Raw genomic sequence first — 24,855 nt, 5'->3', positions numbered from 1 at the left:
TGATCTCCAGCTACCAGACGAGTGTTCAGGGTAATAATGGTAGGATAATGACACGTTGTGTAATAATAACACATTCATAACCTCCATTGTCGCTCAGTAAGACCAATGTTGACCTTTCCCCTCTCATCATCATCATCATCTCAGTTAGACACACACACATTCTATATATATATATATTCACACACACCATGACCCGTGTGCTTTGAAGTGTCAGATGGGGAAGGTTCATATGTATTCTCCATAAAATATAGGGTCTGTACATATGGTAGAGTTCTGTACAGCCGGTTATGGTTTACACACCAGACAATGCCTTATGGGGATATGTACGGTATGAGTGGGGGAGGCTGGCTAGGCTTTTGTAGTGTGTCTGATTGTTATGTGAGAGATGTGGCCCAGCCTGTTGGTGAATTCCACTGTGGTAGAGGGGCGAGTTTGATTCTGAAGTGATGGTGTTGAACACGCACAATAGAATTGTACCGAACAGAATGCAAATAGAATGTTTGTTTACTGATGCTATTGTAACACTCACTCCCTGCAGTGCACGTGAAACCCCAAGGCCCTACCAGATTTAGGCACGTATTTTAATGCTGGCTATCTCATCTGCTATCCTCAATCCAATCAATGTTCCGGCGTTCTCCTGAACGATCACGTGCACTCACACTCTGTCTCTCTACTGGGCTCGACGTTGTTTATCAGTATAAAAGTGAGAGCAAATGGCGACTTTTTCTGCCTCACATTATCCATTTTTATTGGAGCTGCAGTATGGCTAGGCAGTGAACCAAGGCAGAACTGCACCACACAAACTGCCATCACACACATAGCAGAGAAGTCCAGATCTGTACAGCCCACATGAATATGAAGCCTTTTCGAGATATCAGAGTTAGTCTGACATACTTTATCAATAGGCAGAGGTGGGGATGTAGGCCTATTTAGGCTTTTCTTAGTATGATGTACAGATTGGTAAATATTTCATAAGATTGTACAATGTATTGTAGTGGTTCTGCAGTAGTGGTAGTTGGAGAGGGAGGTTGAAAACTAAAGAGGTATGGTAAAGGGTGGGAAGAGAGGTAGCCGTGGTAGAGGTGAAATGTTGCCTCTGGTGTCGTTTCTCATGTCCCGTGTGTAAATCCTGTCTAGTTTTCCTGTTGTTCTAAGTCCTGGAGTTCTGCCTGAAATTCCCAAACGACATAATTTACCTCTGGATTCAGGAGGAGAAATACAGACATGAGCAAAAGTAGTCTATCTCTCTGTCTCTGTCACTCACTCACATTTTATTGTTGTTACATTGTCGAGAAGTAACCTGCAAGAAGCATTTTGTTGGACGATGTATACCATGCATATCCCGTACATACGACTAATGAAACTTGAAACACAAACGGCCACATACCACAATTTGGCTGTATCTTTCTTCTTATCAGCCGTACAGACCACATCTATCACACACACACACCCAGTGGCCTCCCTTAGAGGGGATGTGTCTGTAAAGGATTATTTGTACCCATAGAGCTCTGATCAAGTCAAAGCCTGCTGCTCCCAAAGCATCATGGGATTACTGTTGCTCACCCTGTGTTTGGACCTTGGCCTGCTCTCTGTTTTATAGAACACTTCTACTGAACCTGTAGAGAGACGTAATGGGCTGTGTGTGTATCACTGACCTCCTGAACCCCCAGTCACCTATTATCAGGCATTTGCTGCTTCCTGCTTTAATGCACCACTTCCTTCAGGGACTCTCTGGGTTGGGTTACATTACCCCTCTCCCCTATCCCGCTCTCTCCCCTATCCCGCTATCTCTCCTGTTCTCTTTCCCGCTCTCTCTCCTCTCTCTCTCCCCTATCCTGCTCTCTCTCCTGTTCTCTCTCTCTCTCTCTCCCCTATCCTGCTCTTCTCTCCTGTTCTCCTCTCTCTCCCTCTCCCCGTATCCTGCTCTCTCCTGTTCTCTCTCCCGCTCTCTCCTCTCTCTCTCCCCTATCCTGCTCTCTCTCCTGTTCTCTCTCTTTCTCTCCTCCCTCTCTGTGTCTGACTAATGATGGACAAATTAGAGATTAGGAGCTTTAGTGGGCCCCTCTGGTTACCATAGCAGCCAGACTACTAACACACACACCCCTTCTGGGTCCTACACAGGCTCACACATGCCCTACCTGGCTTTCCTGTGTGTTTTGTGTGAACGCGCACTCTGTGTGTGTCTGTGTGTGTGTGTGTGTGATGGCCAAATACAACGGAACGAATGAAGCAGAGAACCAGACCAGCCTGAAGGGAAACTGGTTCACTGGTACAGGGTGAGGGGGAGGGAAATGGAGAGTAGGGGAAAGTTCAGAGAGTCAGGGAGGGGCAAGCAGAGGGGCAAGCGTATCAGTAGGTGCGTGTGCTGAGTAAAGCAGCGAGGAGAGGGAGTGCTGAGCTGGTCTGCTGATTTACAGAACAGACAAGCAGGGCTGTAGCCTATGGCCCTGACAAACACACACAGTTCAAGCGGTTATTCTTAGTCACACTCAAAAGCCATAAAGGATTTCCACGTCTGCTGTCTGTTATAATGTCATCTAACTGACTGGCAGTTATTGTTCCACTGAACATTACTGTACATCAACTCCCTCAGGTATCAGTAACGCCCACCACCACACTAAGACTCTTACAATTTCACACACACACACACACCAGCAGTCTGAGTCACAGAAGGAGTGTTACTACCTCTCTCTGTCGTGTACCATGGCATAAGGTGTGTGTGTGATGTTTGTGGGTAAGAGTGTGTCATTGCCATAAATCAGTTACTCATTAATTTCCTGCTGGGTTAGTTAGGGTTGGGGGTTTCTGCTACAACAGGACCCTACCAGTCAGAAGCAGGATGTTGGTGTAATGTTGGACAAAGAGGAGGAAGACCCTAGACCCTAACACTGAAGTAAGCATGTGTGAGCTTGCATGGTAGAAGTACGTGACGGGGCAAGGGAAAGGTGCTGTGTCAACTGACAGGTGGTAGAAGACCACGTGCTGCCCTCGTCACATGCACTGGGATGGATTCTCCAGGCTGTTTATGTGCAACTGTTGGAGTTGAAACGTTAACGGTCATGTGGGTGCCCCCCCCCTCCAAATGCAGTGCAGCAGGTGTGTGTGTGTGTGTGTGTTACTCTCTTTTTAAACATTAGGACGGAACCAGAGGTTATGGACGGTATCACACACCGCTCTGCAGCGCCGGTGGTTCAACTTCCGGCGCCGATAGAGATGGCAGCCTCGCTTCGCGTTCCTTGGAAAATATGCAGTATTTTGTTTTTTTACGTGTTATTTCTTACATCGGTACCCCGGGTAATCTTAGGTTTCATTACATACAGTCGGGAGGAACTACTGAATATACGATTAACGTCAACTCACCATCGTTCCTACCAGGAATATGACTTTCCCGAAACGGATCCAGTGTTTTGCCTTCCACACAATACAATGGATCTGATCCCAGCCGGCGACCCTGGGCGACGCCGAAAAAGGGGAAAACGTGGCGGTCTCGTGGTCAGGCTTCGGAGACGGGCACATCGCGCTCCACTCCCTAGCATACCACTCGCCAATGTCCAGTCTCTTGACAATAAGGTTGATGAAAATTCCGAGCACGGGTAGCATTCCAGAGAGACACAGGATGCAACGGTGCTCTGCTTCACGGAAACATGGCTAACTCAAGGGACGCTAACGGAGTCGGTGCAGCCAGCTGGTTTCTCCATGCATCGCGCCGACAGAAACAAACATCTTTCCGGTAAGAAGAGGGGCGGGGGGGATGCCTTATGATTAACGAGAATGGTGTGACCATCATAATAACACACAAGAACTCAAGTCGTTCTGTTCACCTGATCTAGAATCCTCACAATCAAATGTCGACCGCATTATCTACCAAGGGAATTCTCGTCAACATAACACAGCCGTATACATTCCCCCCAAGCAGACACATCGATGGCCCTGAACGAACTTTATCTGACTCTTTGTAAACTGGAAACCCACACACCTGAGGCTGCATTCATCGTAGCTGGGGATTTTAACAAGGCTAATCTAAAAACAAAACTCCCTAAATTCTATCAGCATATCGATTGTGCTACCAGGCGTGGAAAAACACTGGACCATTGCTACACTAATTTCCGCGACGCTTACAAGGCCCTCCCCGCCCCCCTTTCGGAAAAGCTGACCACGACTCCATTTTGTTGATTCCTGCCTACAAACAGAAACTCAAACAACAAGCTCCCGCTCAGGTCTGTTCAACGCTGGTCCGACCAATCTGAATCCACGCTTCAAGACTGCTTCGATCACGCGGATTGGAATATGTGTCCGCATCGCGTCCAACAACAATATTGACGAATATGCTGATTCGGTGAGCGAGTTCATTAGGAAGTGCATTGACGATGTCGTACCCACAGCAACGATAAAAACATTCCCAAACCAGAAACCGTGGATTGACGGCAGCATTCGCGTGAAACTGAAAGCGCGAACCACTGCTTTTAACCAGGGCAAGGTGACCGGAAGCATGACCGAATACAAACAGTGTAGCTATTCTCTCCGCAAGGCAATCAAACAGGCTAAGTCTCAGTACAGAGACAAAATCGAGTCGAAATTCAACAGCTCAGACACAAGAGGTATGTGGCAGGGTCTACAGTCAATCACGGATTACAAAAAGAAAACCAGCCCCGTCGAGGACCAGGATGTCTTGCTCCCAGACAGGCTAAACAACTTTTTTGCCCGCTTTGAGGACAATACAGTGCCACTGACACGGCCCCCTACCAAAACCGCGGGCTCTCCTTCACTGCAGCCGAGTGAGTAAAACATTTAAACGTGTTAACCCTCCAAGGCTGCAGGCCCAGACGGCATTTCCAGCCGCGTCCTCAGAGCATGCGCAGACCAGCTGGCTGGTTTGTTTACGGACATATTCAACAATCCTTATCCCAGTCTGCTGTTCCCACATGCTTCAAGAGGGCCACCATTGTTCCTGTTCCCAAGAAAGCTAAGGTAACTGAGCTAAACGACTATCGCCCCGTAGCACTCACTTCCGTCATCATGAAGTGCTTTGAGAGACTAGTCAAGGACCATATCACCTCCACCCTACCGGACACCCTAGACCCACTCCAATTTGCTTACCGACCCAATAGGTCCACAGACGACGCAACGCAACCAACTGCACACTGCCCTAACCCATCTGGACAAGAGGAATACCCATGTGAGAATGCTGTTCATCGATTACAGCTCAGCATTAACACCATAGTACCCTCCAAACTCGTCATCAAGCTCGAGACCCTGGGTCTCGACCCCGCCCTGTGCAACTGGGTCCTGGACTTCCTGACGGGCCGCCCCCAAGTGGTGAGGGTAGGTAACAACATCTCCACCCCGCTGATCCTCAACACTGGGGCCCCACAAGGGTGCGTTCTGAGCCCTCTCCTGTACTCCCTGTTCACCCACGACTGCGTGGCCATGCACGCCTCCAACTCGATCATCAAGTTTGCGGATGACACTACAGTGGTAGGCTTGATCACCAACAACGACGAGACGGCCTACAGGGAGGAGGTGAGGGCCCTCGGAGTGTGGTGTCAGGAAAATAACCTCATACTCAACGTCAACAAAACAAAGGAGATGATTGTGGACTTCAGGAAACAGCAGAGGGAGCACCCCCCTATCCACATCGACGGTCAGTAGTGGAGAAGGTGGAAAGTTTTAAGTTCCTCGGTGTACACATCACGGACAAACTGAATTGGTCCACCCACACAGACAGCGTTGTGAAGAAGGCGCAGCAGCGCCTCTTCAACCTCAGGAGGCTGAAGAAATTCGGCTTGTCACCAAAAGCACTCACAAACTTCTACAGATGCACAATCGAGAGCATCCTGTCGGGCTGTATCACCGCCTGGTACGGCAACTGCTCCGCCCACAACCGTAAGGCTCTCCAGAGGGTAGTGAGGTCTGCAGAACGCATCACCAGGGGCAAACTACCTGCCCTCCAGGACACCTACACCACCCGATGTCACAGGAAGGCCATAAAGATCATCAAGGACAACAACCACCCAAGCCACTGCCTGTTCACCCCGCTATCATCCAGAAGGCGAGGTCAGTACAGGTGCATCAAAGCGGGACCGAGAGACTGAAAAACAGCTTCTATCTCAAGGCCATCAGACTGTTAAACAGCCACCACTAACATTTAGCGCCGCTGCCAACATACTGACTCAACTCCAGCCACTTTAAAAATGGGAATTGATGGAAATTATGTAAAAATGTACCACTAGCCACTTTAAGCAATGCCACTTAATACAATGTTTACATACCCTACATTACCCATCTCATATGTATATACTGTACTCTATATCATCTACTGCATCTTGCCATCTTTATGCATACATGTACCACTAGCCACTTTAAACTATGCCACTTTATTACATACCCTACAGTACTCATCTCACTATGTATATACCGTACTCTATACCATCTACTGCATCTGCCATGGCCGTTCTGTACCACCACTCATCCATATATCTTTATGTACATATTCTTTATCCCTTCACACTTGTGTGTGTGTGTAAGGTAGTAGCGTGGAATTGTTAGGTTAGATTACTGTTGGTTATTACTGCATTGTCGGAACTAGAAGCACAAGCATTTCGCTACACTCGCATTAACATCTGCTAACCATGTGTATGTGACTAATAAAATTTGATTTGATGATTTGATTTGATTTGACCATTATAACAGCTGGCCATTATAACAGCTGGCCATTATAACAGCTGGCCATTATAACAGCTGGCCATTATAACAGCTGACCATTATAACAGCTGACCAAACTTGGCTCACTGGGAGGCTGCTCTGCTGTGAGAGGCTGTGGGAGCCATCATGTTCATCATGTTCCACAGCTCAACACTGGAGGGGTTTAGCAAACACATCTCGGTAATAGAACCCAGAGCTGGATCCTTTCCCCATCTCTGTGTCTCTCTGTCTCTCTGTGTCTCTCTCTCTGTGTCTCTGTGTCTCTGTCTCTCTCTGTCTCTGTGTGTCTGTGTCTCTGTCTCTCTCCCACACCTTTATGTAATTCCATCATTTTCAGTAATGAATGGTATCTATCCTTGTTGAGTAAATGTTTCCCAGCCTCATTGAAACCTCCTGGCTGTGTAGCACAGTTTGGTCACACTGTTGTTCTGAGGTGCCATTCATCTGTTATAGTTTGAAACTGTGTACATAGTTTAGTTTCTTTAACATGCTCCCTCTGCCAACACCAGCAGAATGGATCTGTTGTCTGGAGTTGTTTATCTGAGTGGTGGGAACGAGAGACCTTTGGGAAAGATAACTATTTGTGCTCCCAGCAGTGTGTGTGTGTGAGGCTAAATAAATGATTTGGGACAGTATACGTCAGGGAACGCTACTGAAATTAAAATGAGAACAAATGTAATGCCAGCCATTTTTATTTTCCCTCATCCACCTGATACTCTGACAGTTTAATTTCTCAGCAGGTCTTTGTGTCCAGGAGTTGGACTGGTAATCAGTGCAGTCAGTGTGTATGTGTGTGACAGATCTGGGTTACAGTGTTGTGCTGTTCTTAGGAGAGGGAATGTGTTAGTTAGCTGTGGATCATAATCAACTCTTCATCTCTCCCCCTTCCCTCTCTGTCCTTTTCACTTTTCCTTGATTTTTCCACACACTTATGAGAAATAAATACAATTGTTTGTTATAGAAGTACAACTAATTGCTACTTAACTGCTACTAATGATCAATAAAAATAGAAAAGCAACTTACCCCTCTGAGATAATTATAGTGTACTATGATTGTCTGTGCGTCCCCTCTCACTTAAAAGCAGCCAGATTCGCTCTTTCTGTACTGTCTGTAAAATCTGTTCATCCCTTTCCGTCTGTCCCTCTCTCCCTCCCTAAAGTGTCTTTTTAAACGACATCCCCTTCTCTCTGTTTAAGTCTTAAGTCTGTGAGCATAGGAAAGGGATGAGTGCTGTTTGCAATGCAGTGACTGCTCTGAATACTTCAACTGAAATACAAGATGGAGAAAAATACAGCCAAAACAAGGAAGAAACTAAATAAGTAGACGTGCTCCAGTGCATAGTACATTTTTGTGGATTGGTGGATCAGTGTGCGTGTGTGACTATGTGTCACTGTTGGAGGCCATAAACAGAGAAAAAGAGAGCGGCCTACACCAGCTAACTTAACGTGTGACAGCACACACACACCGGTCCCTTTTGTGGCCAGTGAAATGGACGCCATAAAATACACAGCTACAATAGTGTCCAGTCTGAGCTGCCAGACTCTTTAAACCTCCTCCACTGTTGTTAAGGACCTTTCTCTCTCTCCTTTTTCCAAGGTCTCTCCTTTTCTGAGGTAGTTATAAACCATTGATGTGTGGGTTTGAGTCTCTTGTTGTATAGGGTGTCTCCTCATTTTTCCTGAGGTCAATTCATGTTGTTTTCAGACAGAGCTGCAGGGTCTGTTTGGAAGGAATCTCTTCTTCTGAGGTATACAGTCTGCTACTGGCTTTAGTGGTGTAAAGGAAAACATATACATTGAAATTCAAGAAGACATTATCCTTATAGTTATTGAATAGGCCAATGAATTGCAGTCAGTAACCCCTTACATTTACCATTTGAGCTCACTTTAGCAGACCCTCTTAATCCAGCGCCACTTACGTAGTGAGTCATTTAGACAGTACCCGCATTAATCCAAGCAACTTACCAGTAGTCGAGTACATGAGCAGACTCTCGTATCCAGAGCAACTCTACATTTACATGAGTCATTTAGCAGGACCCTCTTATCCAAGAGCCAACTTACTGAGTGAAAGTCATTTAGCCAGACCCTCTTTCCAGAGCAACTTACAGTAGTGACGTCATGAGCAGACACTCTTATCCAGAAGCAACTCTACACTATAGTGAAGTCACTTTAGCCAGGACCCTCTTATCAGCAGCAACTTTACAGTAGTGAGTCATTTAGCAGACCCCTTTATCCAGAGCAAACTTACAGTAGTGTAGTCATTTTAGCAGACCCTCTTATCCAGAGAGCAACTTACAGTCGTGAGTCATTTAGCAGACCCTCTTATCCAGAGCAACTTACAGTGTGAGGCATTTAAGCAGACCTCTTATCCAGAGCAACTACAGTACGTGAGATCATTTAGCAGACCCTCTTATCCAGAGCAACTTACAGTAGTGAGTCATTTAGCAGACCTCCTTATCCAGAGCACTTACAGTCGTGAGTCATTAGCAGACCCTCTTATCCGAGCAACTTACAGTTGTGAGTCATTTAGCAGACCCTCTTATCCAGAGCAACTTACAGTCGTGAGTCATTTAGCAGACCCTCTTATCCAGAGCAACTTACAGTCGTGAGTCATTTAGCAGACCCTCTTATCCAGAGCAACTTACAGTCAGTGAGTCATTTAGCAGACCCTCTTATCAGAGCAACTTACAGTCGTGAGTCATTTAGCAGACCTCTTATCCAGAGCAACTTACAGATCGTGAGTCATTTAGCAACCCTCTTATCCAGAGCACTTACAGTAGTGAGTCATTTAGCAGGACCCTCTTATCCAGAGCAACTTAACAGTCGTGAGTCATTTAGCAGACCCTTCTTATCCAGAGCAACTTACAAGATCGTTGAAGTCATTTAGCGGACCCTCTTATCCAGACAACTTTACAGTCGTGAGTCATTTAGCAAGACACTTCTTATCCAGAGCAACTTACAGTAGTGAGTCATTTAGCAGACACTCTTATCCAGAGCAACTTACAGTAGTGAGTCATTTAGCAGACACTCTTATCCAGAGCCACTTACAGTAGTGAGTGCATATATGTTTGTACTGGTCTCTGGGGGAATCGAACCCACAACCCTGGCGTTGCAAGTGCCATGCTCTACCAACTGAGCCACATGGGAACCTCTTACATTGTGGAAATGGACAAATTGAAATGTTTCTAGCAGAAGAACTATACAAATCATATGCATGACCATGATAGCAATTAAAAGATTACACTTTGGACATTATGGGGAAATGTTCAGACCAAACAGTGAGGACACAACAGGTCACCTGACACAAGGATGAATCCAAACATTACACTGTTGATTTGATGTGCGTTTTACATTTACTGTACTTTTCACAGCATTTATTGATAATGAAATGTGAGAATACTCTGGATACGTTCAGTAACATGATACTAATATTTGGAGAAGGTGCAAGATGAGGAGAAACTATTAGAAGGGATTGAGTGTGAGATCTAACTGGTGTCTCCAAGTGGTCACACACTTCTTCCAACTGTGTACAGTTCCTACGTCATGTTAATGCACCTTTATGACTCAAGGAAAGAGCCTTCAATGATAAGGTGCTTTTTTTGAGCTCTCTTAGCTTTACCATTGAGGAACTGAAACAAACACACTTGTAGTTTTTTGTTTGGAACACAGCCTTGCGTCCCCAGAATCACACAATTACTGTTGCTGTTTACGCAATCCAAAAAAGTTCCATTATAAATCGCAATCTGTGTCAGGTGGGCATCATTTGAAAGCTTTATTCTACTGCCAATGTGGAGATCATAAACGTTGACACTGGAAATGGAAATGTGAAGTGCACGTTTAGACTCATGGGTGTGTGGTTTGCTTGTATGACATCAAAGTTATATTTATTATACTCCTCAACATCAGATCTGTCTGTTTGAACTACTGGCACACAGCTCAGACACCCATGTATACCCTACAAGACATGCCACGAGGTCCCTTCACAGTCCCCAAGTCCAGAACAGACTATGCGAGGCACACAGTACTACATAGAGCCATGACTACATGGAGCTCCATTCCACATCAAGTAACTGACGCAAGCAGTAAAATTACATTTAAAAAACAGATTAAAAAAACACTTTATGGAACAGCGGGGACTGTGAAGCAACACAAACATTGGCACAGACACATGCACGCACACACACAGGAAAACATACACACTATACATACACATGGATTTAGTACTGTAGATATGTGGTGGAGTAATGTTTTAAAATTATATAAACTGCCTTCATTTTGCTGGACCCCAGGAAGAGTAGCTGCTGCCTTGGCAGAAACTAATGGGGATTCATAATAAATACAAATCTCATCTTTCAGAACACATCGACTCCTCATGATTTAAAGCATTGTCCTCACTTCGAGAACAACACATGTGCAAAAGTAGCCCAATTTAGCTGGAGGGATGGGGGCATCTTCTTGTGGCGCGCGGTCCTCAAGTTCAGAACGACTGTCAGTCAAAACCAATACAGCACTGTATAGCGCAGAACCTGAGCTCTGACGTAACGTATAGCATGTTACTGTACAGCCACTGCATTAGGCACTCATCAATTACAAAATCTGACATTTTCATTGCGTATACGGGATGACGGCAGCTCTGAGTTGAAAGGTTTAACTTGTCAGTTCATGCACCTTGGTTTTACGGCACCACACCTGGCGACAGCAGCATTGTCAGATATAACCTTCTGTTAATTGGTGAGTGTGTGTTGGTACAGTGAGGAGACGCTCTATATGAGGAGACGTCTTCAGAGGGACACAGATTGGCCTACTTTACTCAAATCCTCATTGACCCAATTCAGAGCTTTGTGGAGCATCCTCCTCCACACAGACACACGCCTCTCCACCCTACACCCTGTTCCCCCCTCATGCCCTCCCCATCACACCCTCCCCACACCTCTTGCTGTTGTCTACAGAGCATGCTCTATTCCTATTGGCTGTGTGGCAGAGGTAAGGAATGGGAGGATAGCTAGCCATTGTCTAATAACTACACAGTTAAAGGCGGTCTTTGTCACAGTGCTGTGAGAACCAGAATAGCCCCTCTAGCCAGCCGTCTCGACGGGCAACCAACTGGACAGCCTCTGGCATGACAGGGTCCTTACAGACCGCCCCATAGGGTGCCACTGCTCTCTCACAGGCCATGATGGGCTGACCCTTATTATGCCCCACTAAAAGCCCTTCTCAGTTTTCCATTTACTGGACCTATAGTTAATCATCCGTTGACTCCATTGTATGTGGAGTGATAACATTGATTCCTCTAATTCAGAGCAGCACCGCAGATATTTAGATCAGCGAGATGCAAGACTTTGCTCTTACACAGTCTCACACAGCATCTGCGCATGTGCACGGGTTCGCTTTACGCTCTTCCAGGGTGGTAGTCACGGGACCAAAACAGAGAAGTTGAGCCTTGCGCTTCATTGCTCTTAGTTGTTGAGGAAATTGACCCACTATGCTGATTACTTTCTGAATCTACGTCATATCACAGTCTACCCTTTAAAATTGTAGTTAAGTCTAGTTGCCGTGGTAAGGGTTAATGCAGCTCTAGGTAGTGTGTATATAGTCTGTAGTGGTAGTTGAGGGTTAAGTCTGGTTGCTGTGCACTGCTAGGCAGTATTATGTTCTGTAATGGTAGCTGGTATTTTTTTGTGTTTTATTAGGATCCCCATTAGCTGTTGCAATAGCAGCGGCTACTCTCCTGGGGCCGGATTCACAAAACCTTCTTAACAACCTCTTAAGGATCCGCCCCTTTTTTTTCAATTTTCGCCTGAAATGACATACCCAAATCTAACTGCCTGTAGCTCAGGCCCCGAACCAGGGATATGCATATTCTTGGTACCATTTGAAAGGAAACACTTTGAAGTTTGTGGAAATGTGAAAGCAATGTAGGAGAATATAACACAAATCTGGTAAAAGATAATGCAAAGAAAAAACCAACCGTTCTTTTGTATTTTATTTTGTACCATCTTTGAAATGCAAGCGAGACCATAATGTACTATTCCAGCCCAAGTGCAATTCTGGCCACTAGATGGCATCAGTGTATGTGAAAAGTTTTAGACTGATCAAATGAACTATTGCATTTCTGTTCAAAATTTTGAATCAAGACTGGCCAAATATGCCTAATTTGTTTATTAACAACTTCCTATGTTCAAAATTGTACACTTTCCTCAAACAATATCATGGTATTCTTTCAATGTAATAGCTACTGTAAATTGGACAGTGCAGTTAGATTAACAAGAATTTAAGCTTTCTGCCAATATCAGATATGTCTATGTCCTGGGAAATGTTCAACCTCATGCTAATCGCATTAACCTACGTTAGCTCAACCGTCCCGTGGAAGGGACACCGACCCCGAAGAAGTTTTTAAGAAGAAATTTCTTCTTAACTGCCATTTTTTTCCTTAACTATAGACTTAAGAAAAAAGTTAAGCAAAGTTGCTATTCCTCAATAAAGTTATTGGAAATGTTCTTAAGGGTTTTCCTAAGTTTCTTCCTAAGAAAAAAGTTAAGAATAAATGGGATTCTTGAAAATAATGCTTTAACTTTAGGACAGCTAAACTCGTTTTGAGATAAATGGATACTTTTGTAACCATGAACATTGTCTTGCGCTACAGACACAGTTGGCTACCGGATATTTAAATACAGCAAGAATACAAATTATACACGCATTATCTAGCTAGCTAGTAATTAACAATATATTACAATATTCTAGAAGTGTTAAACAGCTAGCGCTATCTCGTCAATTTGCAAAGAAGAACTTGGCTGATTTAGCTAACGATATTAACGTTAGCTAATGTTGGCTATAATGTCTTTACATGTTAGCTAGTTAACGTAGCCAACTAACTTACTGGCCGCGCAGTCCCTCTACCACCATCTCTATGATGGACGTCACCTTCTCCTCCAGCTGGTACACATGAATGGTCTCTCAGTTCCCTTAGCAGCCGACTTGATGTCGAACCACTTCTTTTTTATGGCGTCACTGTCCCTTGCCATACCCCCCGACGGCAGAGACCGACTCGGCCACTCTCGCCCAGCCTTTCTTTTTGGTCTCTGCAGTGACCCCGCAGTTATCAAGTCTCCCCAACATCAACCTTTTCCTGGCTGCCCTTTCCTCCACCATGACTTCAATCTCTTTTTATGCATTTTTGATTTTGATATAGCTAGTCAGATTGCTATAATGTATGAAAAATAACGAAATAACCGCAAAAATGTTTTTACCTTCCCTGTCACAGGTTTATTTATTGGTTTCAAGCACGTCACTAATGTCAATGCCACATAAGAAGATATTTACGAAGATCTTAAAGATATTTACAAATTCCTAAGAACATTTTGAGGAATTGCATTTACGAACTCTTAAGAACTTCCTATTTTGTTCCTTAAGAAACTTCTTATGTTTTTTTCATAAGTAATGTTTTGTGAATCCGACCCCTGGGGTCCACATGAAACATGACATAATACAGAACATTAATAGACGAGCTCAAGGACAGAACTACATAAAACATTTTAAAGGCACACGTAACCTACATATCAATGCATACACAAACTATCTAGGTCAAATAGGAGCGGCGTTGTGCCGTAAGGTGTTGCTTTATCATCTGTTTTTTTTTAACCAGATTTGCTGTTCACTTGAGAAATATGAGATGGAACAGAGTTCCATGCAATAATGGCTCTATATAATACTGTACGCTTTTTTGAATTTGTTCTGGATTTGGGGACTGTGAAAAGACCCCTGGTGGCATGTCTGGTGGGTGTGTGTGTCAGAGCTGTGTGTAAGTTGACTATGCAAAGAAATTTGGATTTTCAACACATCAATGTTTCTTATGAAAAGAAGTGATGCAGTCAGTCTCTCCTCAACACTTAGCAAAGAGAGACTGGCATGCATAGTATTAATATCAGCCCTCTGATTACAAATCAAATCACATTTTATTGGTCACATACACGTGTTTAGCGTTATGTTTTTGAACGAGGCAATTAACCCACTGTTCCTAGGCCGTCATTGAAAATAAGAATTTGTTCTTAACTGACTTGCCTAGTTAAATAAAGGTACAATAATAGAAAAAATGATGATACGGAGACATTAAAGTGGCTAGTGTTTCATTTCCTTAAAGTGGCCAGTGATTCCTAATCTATGTCTATAGGCAGCAGCCTCTGATGTGCTGGAGATTACTGTTTAACAGTCAGTGGTGTAGTATAGAGTGCACTACAGTATATACATATGAAATGGGTGATCCAATATGGAAACACAATTTAAAAGTTACTAAGATAGTGTGGAGTGCAGTTTATTCATATGAGATGAGTAATGCTAGATACGGAACATTATTAAACTGGCTAGTGATCCATTTCTAAAAGTGGCCAGTGACTCCTATCGGTTTATAAGCAGCCGCCCCTGATGTGCTAGTGATGGCTGTTTAGCAGTCTGATGGCCTTGAGATAGAAGCTGTTTTTCAGTCTCTCGGCCCCAGCTTTGGTGCACCTGTACAGACCTCGCCTTCTGGATGATAGTGGGGTGAACAGCCAGTGGCTCGGGTGGTTGACGTCCTTGATGATATTTCGCATTCCTATGGCTTAGTGCTGTAGGTGTCCAGGAGGACGGGAAGTTTGTCCCCGGTAATGCGTTGGGCAGATCGCACCACACTCTGGAGAGCTTTGCGGTTGTGGACGGTGCAGTTGCTGTACCAGGCGGTGATACAGCCCGACAGGATGCTCTCAATTGTGCATCTGTAAAAGTTTGTGGGTTTTAGGTTTTAAGCCACATTTATTTAGCCTCCTGAGGTTGAAGAGGTGCTGTTGCGCCTTCTTCACCACACTGTCTGTGTGGGTGGACCATTTCAGTTTGTCAGTGATGTGTACGGCAAGGAACTTGAAGCTTTCCACCTTCTCCTCTGCGGTCCCACCAATGTGGATAGGGGGGTGCTCCCTCTGCTGTTTCCTGAAGTCCATGATCATCTCCTTTGTTTTGTTTACATTGAGTGAGAGGTTATTTTCCTGGCACCACACTCCCAGAGCCCTCAGCTCCTCCCTGAAGGCTGCCTCATCGTTGTTGGTAATCAAGCCTACTACTGTTGTGTCGTCTGCAAACTTGATGATTGAGTTGGAGGCATGCTTGGCCACGCAGTCATGGGTGAACAGGGAGTACAGGCGGGGGCTGAGCACGCACCCTTGTGGGGCCCCAGTGTTGAGGATCAGCAACGAGGTGTTGTTTCACCACCTGGGGACGACCCGCAAGGAAGTCCAGGATCCAGTTGCAAAGGGCGGGGTTCAGACCCAGGGCCTCGAGCTTGATGATGAGCTTGGAGGGTACTATGGTGTTGACTACTGAGCTGTAGTCAATGAACAGCATTCTTACATAGGTATGCCTCTTGTCCAGATGGGACAGGGCAGTGTGGTGGTGATTGCATTGTTTGTGGATCTATTGGGGCGGTATGCAAATTGAAGATGGCCTAGGGTGGCAGGTAAGGTGGAAGTGAAATTAACCTTGACTAGTCTCTCAAAGCACTTCATGATGACAGGTGAGTGCTACAGGGCGATAGTCATTTAGTTCAGTTACCTTTGTCCCTGTACCCAAGAAGGCAATGGTGCCATCTTGAAGCATGTGGGGACAACAGACTGGGATAGGGAGAGATTGAATATATCTGTGAACACACCAGCCAGCTGGTCTGCGCATTGCGCATACAATGAAGAGCAAGTTGTGCCACTCTGTTCTGGGCCAGCTGCAGCTTAACTAGATCTTTCCTTGTAGCACTGGACCACACAACTGGACAATAATCAATATTAGACTAAACTAGAGCCTGCAGAACTTGCTTTTTGGAGTGTGGTGTAAAAAAAAGCAGAGCATCTCTTTATTACGGACAGACCTCTCCCCATCTTTAAAACCATTGAATCTATATGTTTAGACCATGACAGTTTACGATCTAAGGTAACACCAAGTAATTTAGTCTCCTCAACTTGTTCAACAGCCACACCATTCATTACCAGATTTAGCTGAGGTCTAGAACTTAGGGAATGATTTGTACCAAATACAATGCTCTTAGTTTTAGTTTACTACTGGCCACCAATTCCAAAACAGACTGCAACTCTTTGTTAAAGGGTTTCAGTGACTTCATTAGCTGTCGTTGCTGATGCGTATATGGTTGAATCATCAGCATACATGGACACACATGCTTTGTTCAGTGGCAGGTCATTGGTAAAAATAGAAGAGTAGAGAGTCTAGAGAGCTGCCCTGCGGTACACCCCACTTTACATGTTTGACATTAGAGAAGCTTCCATTAAAAATAACCCTTTGAGTTCTAGTAGATAGATGGCTCTGAATCCATGATATGTCAGGGGTTGAAAAGCCATAACACAAGTTTTTTTTCACCAACAGGTTATGGTCAATAATATCAAAGGCTGCACTAAAATCTAACAGTACAGCTCCCATAATCTTCTTATTCTAAATTTCTTTCAACCAATCATCAGTAATTTGTGTCAGTGCTGAGTGCCCTTCTCTATAAGCATGCTGAAAGTCTGTTGTTAATTTGTTTACAGAGAAATAGCATTGTATTTGGTCAAACACAATTTTTTCCCAACAGTTTGCTAAGAGCTGGCAGCAAGTTTATAGGTCTGCTGTTAGAACCAGTAAAGGCCGCTTTACCACTTTTAGGTAGCGGAATTACTTTGGCTTCCCTCCAGGCCCGAGGACAAGACTTTCCTCTAGGCTCAGATTAAATATATGACAGATAGGAGTGGCCATAGTCATCCTCAGTAGTTTTCAATCTAAGTTGTCAATGCCAGGGGGTTTATCATTATTGATTGATAACAATAATGTTTCCACCTCTCCCACACGAACTTTCCAAAATTCAAACTTGCAATGCTTTTCTTCTTCATTGTTATAATTTTTTTTATGCATGAATACGATGGCTCACTGTTCATTGGCATTTCCTGCCTAAGGTTTGCCAAATATAAATAATTGGCAACATCAAATGATTGTGATGAATAAGCCATCTGATTCGATGAAAGATCAGTTGAATTAGTCTTTCTGCCTATAATTTAAAGTACTCACGTTTTTTTCCCATCCCATCGTTCTTTATATCATTGAACTTGGCTTCATAATACAGTTTCTTATTTTTTGTTGTTGAGTTTAGTCACATCATTTCTCAATTTGCATTAAGTTAGACAGTCAGATGTGCAGCCAGACTTATTAGCCACTCCTTTTGCTCCATCTCTTTCAGCCAGTCAGTTTTTAATTTCCTCATCAATCCATGGAGCTGTAACAGTTCTAACAGTCAGTTTCTTAACAGGTGCATGTTTATCAATAATTGGAAGAAGCAATTTCATAAATTCATCAAGTGCAGCGTCTGGATGCTCCTTATTAATCACATCAGACCAACAAATATTTTTAACATCCACATGAGTCACAGCTAAATATTTTGTATGATATCTTATACACTATTTCAGGCCCAACTGTCTGAACTTTTTGGCCTTCCTGGGTATAGCCACAATATTGTGATCACTGCATCCAATGGGTACGGCTTTAGAACAAAGTTTTACAGTATTAGTAAAAATGTGATTATACATGTGGATGATCTTGTTCCTGTAGTGTTTGTAAACACCCTGGTAGGTTGATTAATAACCTGATCCAGATTACAGGCACTGGTTACAGTAAGAAGCTTCCTCTTGAGCGGACAGCTTGATGAAAACCAGTCAATATTCAGGTCCCCAAGAAAGTAGACCTCTGTTTACATCACATGCACTATCAAGTATTTCACACATATTATTTAGATACTGACTGTTCACATTTGGTGGCCTATAGCAACACCCCAAAAGAAAAGGCTTTAGATGTGCCAAGTGAACCTGCAACCACAACACTTCAATTACACTTGACATAAGATCTTCTCTAAGCATTACAGGGATATGGTTCTGAATATATATATATATATATATATATATATATATATATATATATATATATATATATATATATATATATATATATATATATATATACACAGCAGCACCTCCCCATATGCATTTCTGTCTATTTTATGGATGTAATATCCTTGTATTGCTACTGCTGTATCATCAAATGCAGTAGCAAGTGATTGATTTCATGAACCTTATTTCTAAGGCTACATATATTAATATGGGCTATTTTCAGCCCTTTCCTGGGTAGCTTACCAGAGATGGGCATTATACTGAAAAGAGCAAACCAAGCAAGAGAAAAAATATACATTCAGCAGTCCATTAATCAATTGGTGTGTGTGTGCTGCGGGGTAGAAGCTACAAACCCATAGGCTTGGCTCTCTCATCCCTTCCAGGCTTCTGGGAGGGAGGGTGGACAATGAGCCTGTCATAACGGATGTAAGTAATGTCCCCACGCGCTCTGGCAGCTTTCATGGCTGGGATCAGTTCTTTCCTCTTCTGGCGCACAGCTTCAGGATAGTCCTCAATCACCCTGTGGTCCATCTTCAATTTTTCAGAGATAATTTCCCTCAAGTTGTCCTCAGACTCCGTCCAGGTCTCACGTTGAGATTCTACAATTCCGTTCACAACATGTTGTTCCGCCTTGATTGTCCCTTGAGATAACAATGACGGATAAATCAGACTTCATGGATTCACACACAGAACTGATGTCCTCTCTCAACGACTTACAGATTGTTGTCCTCTTGCCGTTCTCCTGTTTCAATTCATCGAGCTGACCCTGGGAGAACTGCATACTGTTCTTCAGGTCCTGGACCTCTCTGGTCAAGTCGTCCATTCTTTTATTAGTTGAAACTACCGGTATTTGGACAAAACACGTGAAGCTATTTTCTTGTTGTTGTAACAGCTGCTTGTAGAACTCTTTTGCTCTTTTAAAAGACCCTTCACGTGTGATAGAGACACACCACTGTCCTCAACGGTACTCCCGCTGGCTTTGGTCTTTGTCATTGCAGCTAGCAACGTATGTTTCACTGTTACTCCTCACAGTTCTAGACAGGGTAGGTGATGCTGTCACGCCGTGCTTCGCGGTTGGGATGGTGTTCTTCGGCTTGCAAGCATCCCGCTTTTTCCTCCAAACATAACGATGGTCATTATGGCCAAACAGTTCTATTTTTGTTTCATCAGACCAGAGGACATTTCTCCAAAAAGTATGATCTTTGTCCCCATGTGCAGTTGCAAACCGTAGTCTGGCTTTTTTATGGCGGTTTTGGAGCAGTGAGCGGCCTTTTCAGGTTATGTCGATATAGGACTTGTTTTACTGTGGATATAGATACTTTTGTACCTGTTTCCCTTCGCGAGGCAGTCTTCACAAAGTCCTTTGCTGTTGTTCTGGGATTGATTTCCACTTTTCGCACCAAAGTACGTTCATCTCTAGGGACAGAACGCGTCTCCTCCTGAGCGGTATGACGGTTGCGGGGTCCTGGATGTTCATACTTGTGTACTATTGTTTGTACAGATGAACGTGGGTACCTTCAGGTTTTGAAATTGCTCCCAAGGATGAACCAGACCTGTGGAGTCTAAAAACAAATCTTCTGGGGTCTTGGCTGATTTCTTTTTCCCCCATGATGTCAAGCAAAGAGGCACTGAGTTTGAAGGTAGGCCTTGAAATACATCCACAGGTACACCTCCAATGACTCAAATTATGTCAATTAGTCTATCAGAAGCTTCTAAAGCCATGACATAATTTTCTGGAATTTTCCAAGCTGTTGGAAGGCACAGTCAACTTAGTGGTATGTAAACTTCTAACCACTGGATGATTACAGTGAAATAATCTGTCTGTAAACAATGTTTGAAGAATTACTTGGTCATGCACAAATTAGATGTCCTAACGACTTGCCAAAACTATAGTTTTAAAGAGAAATTTGTGGAGGGGTGAAAACAAGTTTTTATGACTCCAACCTAAGTATATTTAAACTTCTGACTTCAACTGGAATAGCACTGGAATTACTAATTACAACATTATGCCACTTTGAGAGGTTTAGGACACTTGAAACATCCCGGAACACACTGACACCGGTTACTAAAACCTCTGCCATTTCTAAACTCAGCAAAAAAAAAGAGATGTCAATTTTCAGGACCCTGTCTTTCAAAGAGAATTCGTAAAAATCCAAAACTTCACAGATCTAATTGTAAAGGTTTAAACACTGTTTCCCATGCTTGTTCAAACAACCAAAACAATTAATGAACATGCACCTGTGAACGGTCGTTAGGACACTAACAGCTTACAGGGTGGGATTAAGGTCACACTTATGAAAACTTAGGACACTAAAAGAGCCTTTCTACTGACTCTGAAAAACACAACAAAGATGCCACGGGTCCCTGCTCATCTGTGTGAACGTGCCCTAGGCATGGCTGCAAGGAGGCATGAGGACTGCAGATGTGGCCAGGGCAAAAATGCAATGTCCGTACTGTGAGACGCCTAAGACAGCGCTACAAGGAGACAGGACGGACAGCTGATCGTCCTCGCAGTGGCAAGACACGGGTGTACAACATCTGCACAGGATCGGTACATCCGAACATCACACCTGCGGGACAGGTACAGGATGGCAACAACAACTGCCCGAGTTACACCAGGAACGCACAATCCCTCCATCAGTGCTCACTGTCCGCAATTAGGTTGAGAGAGGCTGGGACTGAGGCGTTTAGGTCTCTTGTAAGGCAGTCCTCACCAGACATCACGGCGAACAACGTGCGCCTATGGCCACAACCCACCGTCGCTGGACCAGACAGGACTGCAAAAAGAGCTCTTCACTTATGAGTCGCGGTTTGTCTCACCAGAGGTGTGGTCGGATTCGTGTTTATCGTCGTATAGGAATAAGTTCACAGCTGACCTGTACTCTGTAGGAGCGGGATGATTTGGAGGTGAAGGCGTCGTCATGGTTGTCTGAGGGCGGGGTGTGGTCACAGCATCGTCGACTGAGCTTTGTGTCATTGCAGGCAATCTCAAACGCTGTGCGTTGAGCAGGGAGCAGTCCTCCTCTGCTCCATGTGGTACCCTCCTGTAGGCTTCATGCCTGACATGAGATCTCCATCCAGCATGACAATGACAGCAGCCCAATGTGCTCGTTGTGTGCGGTGATTTCTGACAAGAACAGGAATTGAGCGTTCTGCCGGATGGCCGAGTGAAGTAGCCGGATCTCAATCCCAGTGACACATCTGGACTTGACGAGGGTGAGGGCTAGGGCCATTCCCCCCAGAAATATCCGGCAATGCAGGTGCCTTTGGAAAGAGTGGGTAACATCACAGCAAGAACTGGCAAATCGTGCGTGCTGCCATGAGGAGAGAGATGCACTGCAGACTTAATGCAGCTGGTGGCGCACAACCAGATACTGTTGACGTTTGATTGAGCCCCCCCCCCCTTGGTCAGGGACACATTAGTCTGTTTCTGTTAGTCACATGTCTGTGGGACTTGTTCAGTTTGTCTCAGTTGTTGAATCTTGTTATGTTCATACAAATATTTACATATGGCATGTTTGCTGAAAATTAACACAGTTGACAGTGAGAGAACGTTTATTTTTTTGCTGAGTTTAGTTAGGTGTATCAATCCCATTTTTATTTTCTGATGTTGTGGAAGCCATCTGTGGTTCCAGCTCTGGGCTTCAATAATTCCCTTTTAACTTGTCAGTCAAAGATTACTTTCAAAATAAATAAAAAACAAAGTTGTTTTGTGTGTGCTTGGTCTTGTGTTTTCTGAACTATGCAACTCCTATCTTCTGATAATTTCCTCACAATCTCCCAGATATCATCTTTCCAAATATACCAAGTTTTGGAATGTCAAAATCATGCAATTACACATGAATAGCATTTACTTTTGGGTATGTCTATTTAGGCAGCAATCTCAATTTTGCTATTACATCTAAGAGGTTAAGGGTTAAGTCTGGTAGCCGCTCAGCGCTAGGCACTATTATGGTCGGTAGTGGTAGTTAAGGGTTGTCTCGTTGTTTTGGTAAGTAAGGGTTAAGTCTGGTTGTCGTGCAGTGCTAAGCAGTATTATGCAAGCTACAGAGCAGAAGAGGGGAAGTACATTACAGAATGCTGAGCTCAGGGCTCTGGCACGTAGCCAAATATCTTCTCACACACTCAGCTGAGGGCTTTCCAAGCTTCCCACCAGCCCAGCGGTCTCCTCCCCTGTTTTGGAATTCTCTCTGCCTCTCCCTTCTCTTTCTCCCTCCTCCCTCTCTCTCTTTCCCTTCCTCTTCTCTGACGTCAGTAGTTCAGCTGTGGGCCATGCATGACCCGGGTTGGGCCATATAATACAGGGGAGTGCCCTCGGTGTTAGTGTGTGTGCGAACTAGTACATTAGCAAGCAACTGCCAACCGGGGGATGTACTTACGCAAGCGTGTGTGTGTAAAAGGTGATCCCCTGTGTCGTTGTGTCAGCTGACTGCTAGGAAGGAAATGGAGGAGTAAAGGGAGGGGGTTCTCCCTCTTTCTCTCTCCTCTCGTCTATACCTCTGTCTCTTAGCTCGCTGCTCTCTTTGTCACTCATCCTCTCTCTCTCCCCCGTCTTCTGTTAGTCACGTCTGAGTGTGAGTTTCCTGTATTCTGATTGAGCAAAAACCTGTCGCGAAACGTGTGTGTGTGCTGTCTGCCAAACCTCCCCTGTGACAGTTATTGAGTTCTTATAAAATCAATCTCAGACCAAAGGACTATTTGTCCACTGCTTAATAAGCACTGATTTTAGGATCAGCTTAGCCAGATCCAGGCCTTACATCAACCCTTAAGAGATTTAGGGCAAAGTTGACCTTTGACCCACACTCTAGGACATCTGAGCCTTTCAGGCTAAGCTATGGATGTTTGGTCTTATCATTTTGTATATACAGTGTATGTGGACACCGCTGCTTCAAATTAGTGGATTTGGCTATTTCATCCACATCGTTTCTGACAGGTGTATAAAATCGAGTACACAGACATTAATCTCCATAGACAAACAATGGCAGCGAAATGGCCTTACTGAAGAGCTCAGTGACTTTCAACGTGGCACCGTCATAGGATGCCAACTTTCCAACAAGTCAGTTCGTCAAATTTCTGCCCTGCTAGAGCTTCCCCGATCCACTGTAAGTGCTGTTATTGTGAAGTGGAATTGTCTAGGTGCAACAACAGCTCAGCCGCGAAGTGGTAGGCCATACAAGCTCACAGAACAGGACAGCTGAAGCGTGTAGAGTGTAAAAAAACAACTCACTACCGAGTTCCAAACTGTCTCTGGAAGCAACATCAGCACAAGAACTGTTCGTTGGGAGCTTCATGAAATCGGTTTCCGTGGCCAAGCAGCTGCACACAAGCCTAAGATCACCAAATGCAATACCAAGTGTCGACTGGAGTGGTGTGAAGCTGGCCTTCATTGGACTCTGGAGCAGTGGAAACGCGTTCTCTGGAGTGATGAATCACGCTTCACCATCTGGCAGTCTGAAGGACGAATCTGGGATTGGCGGATGCCAGGAGAACACTACCCGCACGAATGCATAGTGCCAACTGTAAAGTTTGGTGGAGGAGGAATAATGGTCTGGGGCTATTTTTCATGGTTCAGGCTARGCCACTTAGTGCCAGTGAAGGGAAATCTCAACTCTACATCAAACAATGACATTCTAGACGATTCTGTGCTTCCAACTTTCTGGCCCAACTTTGGGGAAGGCCCTTTCCTGTTTCAACAAAGCAATGCCCCCGTGCACAAAGCAATGTCCATACTGGAATGGTTTGTCGCGATCGGTGTGGAAGAACTTGACTGGCCTGCACAGACCCCTGACCTCAACCCCATCGATCACCTTTGGGATTAATTGGAACGCTGACTGCGAGCCAGGCCTAATCGCCCAACATCAGTGCCCGACCTCACTAATGCTCTTGTGGCTGAACGGAAGATCAGTCCCTGCAGCAATGTTCCCACATCTAGTGGAAAGCCTTCCCAGAAGAGTGGAGGCTGTAATAGCAGCAAAGGGGGGACCAACTCCATATTAATGCCCATAATAATGTTCGACGAGCAGGTGTCCATATGCTTTTGGTCATGTTGTGTAGATACACCATTTCAGCCCATCAATATCAGGCTCACAGAGGATTCTCAGTAGACAGTCAGGAAAAGTAGCAATGTGAGACATTGCATAGCATATCATAGTGGGGAGAACCTGATTCAGAGCCTCCAGTACTGGGTAGCAGAACCACTCCTCCTGGTGTCTGTG

The 24,855-nt window shown here is 44.5% G+C and overlaps 1 protein-coding gene across 1 annotated transcript in view; it reads left to right on the top strand.

The window, feature by feature from the left end:
* Positions 1 to 24,855, top strand: part of LOC112071385 (zinc finger SWIM domain-containing protein 6-like) — a 63,528-nt gene that overhangs the window by 7,733 nt on the left and 30,940 nt on the right. The gene's annotated exons all lie outside the window — the stretch shown is intronic.

The sequence above is a fragment of the Salvelinus sp. IW2-2015 genome, unplaced genomic scaffold (assembly GCF_002910315.2).
Source record: "Salvelinus sp. IW2-2015 unplaced genomic scaffold, ASM291031v2 Un_scaffold1601, whole genome shotgun sequence".
NCBI lineage: Eukaryota > Metazoa > Chordata > Actinopteri > Salmoniformes > Salmonidae > Salvelinus > Salvelinus sp. IW2-2015.
Note: the sequence above shows the minus strand (reverse complement) of the source record. Positions and strands in the feature narration are given on the sequence as shown.